Here is a 10000-nt window from a genome sequence, read left to right on the forward strand (position 1 = left end):
AAAAGGCGGGGCGCCCACTATCGACAAAAGTGTGCCAAAACCCACAAACGTTGTGTTACGCGCGCTAAGATAAACACAAGCCTGATTGCTGAAAATGTATTCTATTTGAATAAGGTAAGTATCAACATCAAGGAAGCAATTCCTTTATTATAAACTCATACTCTGACATTGCGCTAATATTGCTCGTGAATTGTTATTTAGTTTAAAAATATAATTTATATTACTTTTATTTTATTTTAATTCTATATAATAACTATTTTATATTTTTATTAAAAAAATTCTTGTTTAGTTTCTAAGCAACCACAGTTACGTTTATATGTTTAATTCTATTGTATTCTATATTTATCGATAATTTAATAAATGTTTTAATAGACTATTCTGGTTTTCCACGCTCTCTTCAAAAATGTGAGTTCTTTTAATTCTTCCACTTAATTATTCATTTTAAAGTAAAACAACTAGTTATACATATTATTATATTATAATGTATGTGTATTATATACTATTATTTTATAACATAAACATAGTTGAGTTATTAAATTAAACGTCAAATATTTTATTACCTAAAATTAAGTTAATCGTAAAATCTGATGTAGTATGAGATATTCTTTAGAAACTAACTATAAATATTCTTGAAGTAAAACAAAACCATCTATAAATAGAACAATGAGAAATAGTAAAACAAACTAAACACAACATGTTTATTTTAACATTATTTTTTATTTAGTTTAATCACTTAATAAACTTTACTTCTAATCATAGTATTTAATATAGAATATAGTTAACAATCTTTTAAACAAAGTCTTAAATAAAGTTACAGGGAGTAATTGTAATTAAAACACCAAAAAAAAAGGTTTTAATAAAAAAAATACTTACATCAAGTTGAAATTTTATAAGGAATAATTTTAAAATATCAAATTGATTGTAAATCAAGTGCAAATAGGTTTTTTAAACAAACCGAAGGGTTTATAAAGGCTTGTAAACGCTTTCAAACGCCTACGACCATACCACACTGAGCACACCCCATCTCGTCCGATCTGGGAAGTTAAGCAGTGTCGGGCGTGGTTAGTACTTAGATGGGTGACCGCTTGGGAATACCACGTGCCGTAGGCCTTTGCTTTTTGAATTCATCTTTTTTGTACTATTTTTCTTTCTGACCTATTTATACTTATTACTCGTTTATTTACATTTCTTTAACGCTTAAAAGAAAAGTAAATTCTAGTTATTAGCAAATAAAAACGTAAGCCAATCAGATAACGTTATTTGCTGTTTAAACCAATTAGAGCGCTAAAAAAGTGGTTTGACCAGTTTGAGATATCGAAAAAATAATGGCACCATCTTGTAGAGTACAATTTTCTGAGTTAAAATTAATACAATTAGTCTTTTATACTAAAACTTAAAAGTTTTTTTGTCCAAAAACAAATAAAAGCGTGGCTACTTGAAAAATCAAACGAAAATAAATTTTGCACTTTTGTATTGTGAGTCATAATAAGTTATTTACTGTTACCAACAGATACTAGCAAAAGCTTTTTAAAGTTTTGTATTAACTTAATGTATTTGTAATTACTTTTACTTAATAGAAACTATTGAATTACGTTTACTTAGTTTACTTTTGTATGTGTATTAAATATATAGCAATTTTGTTTGAACTTAAATAAGGACTATTAAACTATTAAAAGAAAACTATCAAAGTTTACTAACTCAAAAGCTAAATCTTAGTTATATTGTTATAAACATTTATGTTGTAATTTACTAATAACTAAATGAGTTTATTTCAAACAAAAAGAATTAAATAATGTTATGTTATGTCAAGCCTACTATATGAGGTATATAGGTATATAAGGTATACAAGCTTATGTTTGAAAGTTATAATAATTAAAATAAAAATAAATATTTAGTTGGTAAAATTTGTATGTTTTAATATGCTTTGAAATTAGAGTTAGTATAGATGTTTTTTTTTAAATATAATAAATATAAGTATTTAGTTACTAATAATAAACTAAAATACCAATTTTGTAGTTAATACAAAAAAAAAAACTTATCTTACTTAAAGTTCACTGTAATTGAAACATTATACAAAAGCTTTATAATTATAAGCTTTGAATAATTCTATTTGAATAAATAATAGATTCATAACTATATTCATGTTTGCATATTTAAATTATAAAAAGTTAGTGTTTTGTGTATTGACTTTATGATTATTTTATTTTAGTAACTGTTAGTTTTATACTTTAATAAAAGAAATATGGTTAACAAGTAAGTTAAAAATGAAAGAAGCATAAAAAAACACACTAATTAACTGCTTATTCAATAGTTTGATTATTTAATTATTTTTCTGTTATATAGTTTAATCGTATTGTATAAAAAATACAGAGGTTTAAAGTAAGTTTGAATAAAAATAAAACAAAACATATAAAATAAGCATTAGTTAAAATACATAGTTTTTTTTTCTAAGAAAATTTAATTCTTTAATAATAAGTAGTAATTTAAATAAAAAATAATACAAATAAAGTTATACAATATATATACAATAGTTTGTCAAACTAGGCAAACACTACTAGGCAAAAAACAAACTAGGCAAAAAACCTACAAAGTAGGCCACCACTACAATCCAATGTTCCAACTGGAAATTCAATGAGATCGTTACTGTACTTGTGATGAACGTTGATAATCCCCAAGATTGTAAGTCGAAGGCCTTACCCAACCTAACCAGCGCACTGGTTTTCTTACAACTGAATTAATCAACATTTATTATTGAATATAATCATTATTGATAGATAGAGGAATGTTGACAATCAACAACAGATTGTAGGTCAAAGGCATTACTCGACCCAAGTACCCACAACCTAGATTGAACAACATTTATTAGATAGATTTGTTTATTGATAGATAGAGGAATATTGTCAATCCACAACAGATTGTAAGTCAAAGGCATTACTCGACCCAAGTACCCACAACCTAGATTGAACAACATTTGTTAGATAGATTAGTTAGATAGATAAATAGTACAGTATAATCACAAAGAATTTGAAGCCCGAACATTGAACGATAGTGGTGTTTCGTGACGACTAGCGGGATTCGATCTTACAACCTTCTGCTTATGAGTCAGCTGATAAGACCACTGACCCACCGCGCCACGACAAAGATAAAGAAATATTTTGCTATATAAATAGGTTGATTTTTATAATTTTGTTATACAGTGTCAATTACAGTGAACTTCAAGTAAGATATACAACAGTATATATATTTCCGAGTCTGACTTTGAGTACTTTTTATATATTATTAACAAGATTTTTTAGGAGTAATATCTGTTTAGTTCTTTAATATATCTTTAAAATAATAATATTTTTTAAGGTGTTTAAAACTTTTAGAAGCTGTATGTAATGTCTTTTAGTTTAATAGTTCTTTTAAATTAGTAAAAAAAATAAACATGGTTGAGTTATCAAATTAAACAAAATAGAACGTCAAGTATTTAATTACTAAAATTAATTTAATTAAAAAAAAAATCTCAGGTAATCTAAAATGTCAGGAATTATTTAAAAATAAATATAAATTTAAAACTTATTATATTGAAAAGATTGATGAATAATACTCTTGAATGTATGCAATGTTTGTATTTGTAATGCAATAACATAAATGGATAGATCAATGACAAATTGTAAACATATTGTATTATTTTATTTTACGATTTTATTTTATTTATTTAATAATTCAATAAACTTTACTTCTACTTTTCCTGGTCTTAGGTAATTTATAGATAACAATTGTTTAAACAAACACTTTTGTACAGTTACAATACAGTTTTAGTACAGTTTGGGAGTAACTGTTGATTAAAAAAACAAAAAAAAAGTTAATTCAGGTTAAAATTTTATAAGGAATAATTTTAAAATATCAAATTGATTGTAAATCAAGTGCAAATAGGTTTTTTAAATAAACCGAAGGGTTTATAAAGGCTTGTAAACGCCTTCAAACGCCTACGACCATACCACACTGAGTACACCCCATCTCGTCCGATCTGGGAAGTTAAGCAGTGTCGGGCGTGGTTAGTACTTAGATGGGTGACCGCTTGGGAATACCACGTGCCGTAGGCTTTTGCTTTTTGAATTCATCTTTTTTGTACTATTTTTCTTTCTGACCTATTTATACTTATTACTCGTTTATTTACATTTCTTTAACGCTTAAAAGAAAAGTAAATTCTAGTTATTAGCAAATAAAAACGTAAGCCAATCAGATAACGTTATTTGCTGTTTAAACCAATTAGAGCGCTAAAAAAGTGGTTTGACCAGTTTGAGATATCGAAAAAATAATGGCACCATCTTGTAGAGTACAATTTTCTGAGTTAAAATTAATACAATTAGTCTTTTATACTAAAACTTTAAAGTCTTTTTGTCCAAAAACAAATAAAAGCGTGGCTACTTGAAAAATCAAACGAAAATAAATTTTGCACTTTTGTATTGTGAGTCATAATAAGTTATTTACTGTTACCAACAGATACTAGCAAAAGCTTTTTAAAGTTTTGTATTAACTTAATGTATTTGTACTTAGTTTAAATTAATAGAGTTTATTTGGTTTACTTTATTATGTGTATTGAATGTGCTAGTATCTAAAAATAAATACAACTAAAACAAAACAAACAAGGAGAGTACTTGAATAGAACCAACACAATTTACAGACCAGTTGTGTACTAAATTTAAAGAAATTCTGAATAGTGAATATGCAATTATTATTATAAGTTCAAAGTTCACTTTAATTTAAATTAATGTATTTTGTAAATTGGTTTTATTTAATACGATAGTAGTGAATTACTTTATTTAATTTACTTTAGTATGTGTTGTATAACTTTATTTAAACCAGAAGCAAAACGGGATTATACTTTCAATAAACTACACAATTTACAGACCAGTTGTGTACTAAATAAAAAGCTATTGTGAATAGTGAATATGCAATTATTATTATAAGTTTATAAGTTCACAGTTTACAAAAGCTTTAGAATTTAGTTATTATTTTGTTCATATTTGCATATCTAATTTATGAAAAGTTAGTGTTATGTGTATTGGCTTTTTAATTTCTTTATTTGTAGAACTGTTAGTTTTATATTCTAAAGAAACATTTTTAAATAAATATGTTTAACAAGTAACTTAAAAATGGAAGAAATATATTGTATATATTGAACTATTTATATTTATTCTAGCTATTTGCTTAGTGTATTTATTAATGTGATTATTTTATTTTGTTGTTTGTCTTATAGTTTAATCGTATTGTGTTGAAATATATATAACAAATACAGAGGTTTAAAGTAAGTTTAAATGAAAATAAAATAAGACATATAGTTGAAATATAAGTTTAAAAAAATAGTTTTTTTTTTTATTTCTTTGTTTGTTTGATTGTTTGTTTATTATATAATCGCGACGTGTCATTTTATTACTTTTAAGCATACTAAATATAATAATAGGTATAGTTATAGGAAAAATTCAATTAGTTTCTAATGTAATAAAAAAGTTTATTTCCACAAATAAATAAATACCTGAAAAATCAAATGAAAAATAAATTTCGCACTTGTATTGTGAGTCATAATAGGTTATTTACTGTTACCAACAGATACTAGCGAAGGCTTTTTAAAGTTCTATGTTAATTCAATGTATTTGTACTTAGTTTTATTAAAATGACAGTATTGATGGTTACGTTTATTAAGTATGTTTATTTAACGTTATGTAACTCAAGTAAAACCAGAAGCAAATAAGGAGACTACTTTCAATAAACTACACAATTTACATACCAATTGTATACTAAACTTAAAGCTATTCTATTTTATTCTTGATAGTTATTTTAAAGTTATTAAATTATACAAATGTATTTTGTAAAGTAGTTTTATAAAGTTACTATAGTTTATCTAACTTACTATAGTATGTGTTATATAACTTTAATTAAACCAGAAGCAAAAAGGGAGACTACTTTAAATAAACTACACCATTTATTGTTATATATAACTCTAATAAAACCAGAAGCAAAAAGGGAGACTACTTTAAATGAACTACACAAATTAAAAATATATTATTATTTATAAATCAATCGTGTTGTGTTTCAAAATACATTTTTCAAATATTGTTTTACAAGTATTTATCAGTTATTTAGTTTTCTTTTTATAGTTTAGCCGTATTGTTTTATTTATTTGTTATTATTTTTATTTAATTGTTTGCTTATTATATTTATCGCCATGTGCTTAAAAAATAAAACAACTATAAAGGTTAAAAAAGTAAGTTTAAATAAAAATAAAATGAAACATATAAAATAAGTTTATGATTTTTTTATTATTATTATTATTTAATTGTTTGCTTGTTATATTTATCGCGATGTGCTTAAAAGAATAGAACAAATACAAAGGTTTAAATTGTAAGTTTTAAATAAAATAAAATGAAACATACAAAATAAGCTTATGATTTATTATTATTTTTATTATTATTTTTATTTCATTGTTTGTTTATTATATCTATCGCGATGTGCTTAAAAAATAAAACAACTATAAAGGTTTAAAAAGTAAGTTTAAATAAAGATAAAATGTAACATATAAAATAAGCTTATGTTTGATTTTTTTAATTTATTTTCATTTAATTGTTTGTTTATTATATTTATCGCAATCTGCTTAAAAAAATAAAACGAGTATTAAGGTTTGAAAAGTAAGTTTAAATAAAAATAAAATAAAACATATAAAATAAGCTTATGTTTTTTTTTTTTTTTTTTTTATTATTATTATTTTTATTCAATTTTTTGTTTATTATATTTATCGCAATGTGCTTAAAACGATAAAACAAATATAAAGATTTAAAAAGTACGCTTAAATAAAAAATAATACAAATAAAGTTTATTTATAATAAATATATATATTTAAAACATTAAAAAAAGTAGTTTATACATATTTTTTTTTATTTATTTCTTTTAAACATATTAAATAAAGTATAAAAAAGTATTAAAACATTTAAACGTAGCATAAATAAGCTTAAAACATTAAAATAATTGAAAAGAAACAAAGAAATTGAAAAAAATCGGAAAAAATCGGCAAAAAAAGTTCAACAGCAACATTTGAGCATCATACACGTATGCATTACTTTACACTAGTGAGAGAGACGTGTTTGTGCGTTCGGTCGACTTGACGAGAAAGCGGGCTTAAAGCATTACTGTTTAGCACCCGAGGCGCGGCTATTGCAGCGGCGGCGAACGTGCTATGTAAACGCATTGGAGCAGCGTATGAAAAACTACAAGCGTCCAGCGGCGGTAGGCTTATAGCTTTGCGAAGTCGTCGAGACGAGTAGCCGACGCAGGCAGGCACGGCTCGAGGCGGGTAACTGCAGCAGACAGATGGCGTGTTGCTGCTGACGAGTTAACCGGCAGAAGGCAAACGGTTGGTCGGGAGAAAGAACAGTCAGTTGTAAAGCTGCATGCTGCAGTCGACGCGGGCTGGCGCTTTAAACAGCAAAAGGCCGGCGCCGACTTTCAGTAACGTTCGCAAGGCTTTTAAGCCGAGTGATAGAAAAGGTCTGTATTTATACAGTAAAAACGCTCAGTCGAGCAACGGGTTTAAACGCCCTCGGATAGTTATCTGGTTGATCCTGCCAGTAGTCATATGCTTGTCTCAAAGATTAAGCCATGCAAGTGTAAGTACGAGCTCACGTACAGTGAAACTGCGAATGGCTCATTAAATCAGTTATGGTTCATTTGATTGTACGCTTTTACATGGATAACTGTGGCAATTCTAGAGCTAATACATGCGTAAAGCGCCGAACTGACGTGAGGCGCGCATTTATCAGACCAAAACTAACCGGCTTTCGGGTCGTTACAATGGTGACTCTGGATAAGCTTGCGGATCGCACGGCCTAGTGCTGGCGACATCTCATTAAAGCAACTGCCCTATCAACTATCGTCGGTACGGTATCGGCCTACCGAGGTTGTAACGGGTGACGGAGAATCAGGGTTCGATTCCGGAGAGGGAGCCTGAGAAACGGCTACCACATCCAAGGAAGGCAGCAGGCGCGCAAATTACCCATTCCCGGCTCGGGGAGGTAGTGACGAAAAATAACAATGCAGACCTCGTACGAGGTCCTGCAATTGGAATGAGTACACTTTAAACTTTTTAACGAGTATCCATTGGAGGGCAAGTCTGGTGCCAGCAGCCGCGGTAATTCCAGCTCCAAAAGTGTATATTTAAGTTGTTGCGGTTGAAAAGCTCGTAGTTGGATATAGGGACGGCGAGGTTGGTCGGTCGAAAGGCTAGCACTGGCCTCGTTGTTCTTGTTGGTCGGTGCCTTCGCGGTGCTCTTAACTGAGTGTTGCGGTGGTCCGGCAAGTTTACCTTGAAAAAATTAGAGTGTTCAAAGCAGGCTTTACGCTTGTATAATGTTGCATGGAATAATGGAATAGGACCTCGGTTCTATTTTGTTGGTTTTCGGAGCACGAGGTAATGATTAATAGGAACGGACGGGGGCATCCGTACTGTGCCGTTAGAGGTGAAATTCTTGGATCGGCGCAAGACGAACGACTGCGAAAGCATTTGCCAAGAATGTTTTCTTTAATCAAGAGCGAAAGTCAGAGGTTCGAAGACGATCAGATACCGTCCTAGTTCTGACCTTAAACGATGCCGACTAGCGATCGGGCAGTGTCGAACTTAAGAACTGTCCGGCAGCTTCCGGGAAACCAAAGTCTTTGGGTTCCGGGGGAAGTATGGTTGCAAAGCTGAAACTTAAAGGAATTGACGGAAGGGCACCACCAGGAGTGGAGCCTGCGGCTTAATTTGACTCAACACGGGAAATCTCACCCGGCCCGGACACAGCGAGGATTGACAGATTGAGAGCTCTTTCTTGATTCTGTGGGTGGTGGTGCATGGCCGTTCTTAGTTGGTGGAGCGATTTGTCTGGTTAATTCCGATAACGAACGAGACTCTTACTTGCTAAATAGCTGCTCGACCCATTGGGTCGGAGACAACTTCTTAGAGGGACTAGTGGCGTTTAGCCACACGAGATTGAGCAATAACAGGTCTGTGATGCCCTTAGATGTTCGGGGCCGCACGCGCGCTACACTGACCGGATCATCGTGTGTTCCCTAGGCCGAAAGGTCCGGGTAATCCGTTGAACCCCGGTCGTGCTAGGGATAGGGACTTGCAATTGTTTCCCTTGAACGAGGAATTCCCAGTAAGCGCGAGTCATTAGCTTGCGTTGATTACGTCCCTGCCCTTTGTACACACCGCCCGTCGCTACTACCGATTGAATGGTTTAGTGAGGTCCTCCGATTGAGCCTGGTACGTGCGGCAACGCACTCGCCGGTGTTCGAAAAGACGATCGAACTTGATCATTTAGAGGAAGTAAAAGTCGTAACAAGGTTTCCGTAGGTGAACCTGCGGAAGGATCATTAACGAATCGAAATTTGATTTCAAGCGACGTCTCTTCTTCGAAGGGACCGAGCCCTGTAACTGTTATAGTTCGGTCGCGTTGCTTCCTGACAGCGGGAGTAATAATTCAGCACGCAAGTGCTGGCGCGGCCGCTTCTTTTTGAACACGATTTTTTGGTTGCATTGAGATTGATTAACACGAGAGATCTCTTAGCGGTGGATCACTCGGCTCGAGCGTCGATGAAGGACGGAGCTAGCTCCGAGAAGTAATGTGAATTGCAGGACACATTGAGCATCGATATTCTGAACGCGTATTGCGGCCTCGGGTAATCCTGGGGCCACGTCCGTCTCAGGGTCTTTAACACACCGATCCTTTCATTAGTTTGAAAGTGCCTGCGACTCGTTTCTTAATTAAGGAGCGTGTCGTCAAAGACAGCTGGTCTGGCGATTTCACAGCTGAAGCGTGAGCAGCCTGCTGGCCTCGGGTGAGGTAGCAACGACGGTAGGTGCTCGAGAATAAGTTAAGTGACTTCAAAAGGCCGACGTACAAAGCGCATGTACTTTTATAGTACATCACTTTTGACCTGAGATCGGGCGGGACGACCCGCTGAACTTAAGCATATCACT

The 10000-nt window shown here is 31.4% G+C and overlaps 4 non-coding genes across 4 annotated transcripts; all 4 read left to right on the top strand.

The window, feature by feature from the left end:
• Positions 1 to 991: 991 nt before the first annotated feature.
• Positions 992 to 1110, top strand: LOC145847014 (5S ribosomal RNA). Its single transcript, XR_014371007.1, has one exon. It is a non-coding gene; the product is annotated as a 5S ribosomal RNA (ribosomal RNA).
• Positions 1111 to 3969: 2859 nt separating this feature from the next.
• LOC145847023 (5S ribosomal RNA) lies at positions 3970 to 4088 on the top strand. Its single transcript, XR_014371015.1, has one exon. It is a non-coding gene; the product is annotated as a 5S ribosomal RNA (ribosomal RNA).
• A 3500-nt stretch (positions 4089 to 7588) lies between these two features.
• LOC145847016 (small subunit ribosomal RNA) lies at positions 7589 to 9396 on the top strand. Its single transcript, XR_014371009.1, has one exon. It is a non-coding gene; the product is annotated as a small subunit ribosomal RNA (ribosomal RNA).
• Positions 9397 to 9578: 182 nt separating this feature from the next.
• On the top strand, positions 9579 to 9731 carry LOC145847005 (5.8S ribosomal RNA). Its single transcript, XR_014370999.1, has one exon. It is a non-coding gene; the product is annotated as a 5.8S ribosomal RNA (ribosomal RNA).
• Positions 9732 to 10000: the final 269 nt, after the last annotated feature.

Source organism: Thalia democratica, unplaced genomic scaffold (assembly GCF_965202585.1).
Source record: "Thalia democratica unplaced genomic scaffold, ktThaDemo2.hap1.1 HAP1_SCAFFOLD_772, whole genome shotgun sequence".
In the NCBI taxonomy this organism is placed as follows: Eukaryota; Metazoa; Chordata; class Thaliacea; order Salpida; family Salpidae; genus Thalia; species Thalia democratica.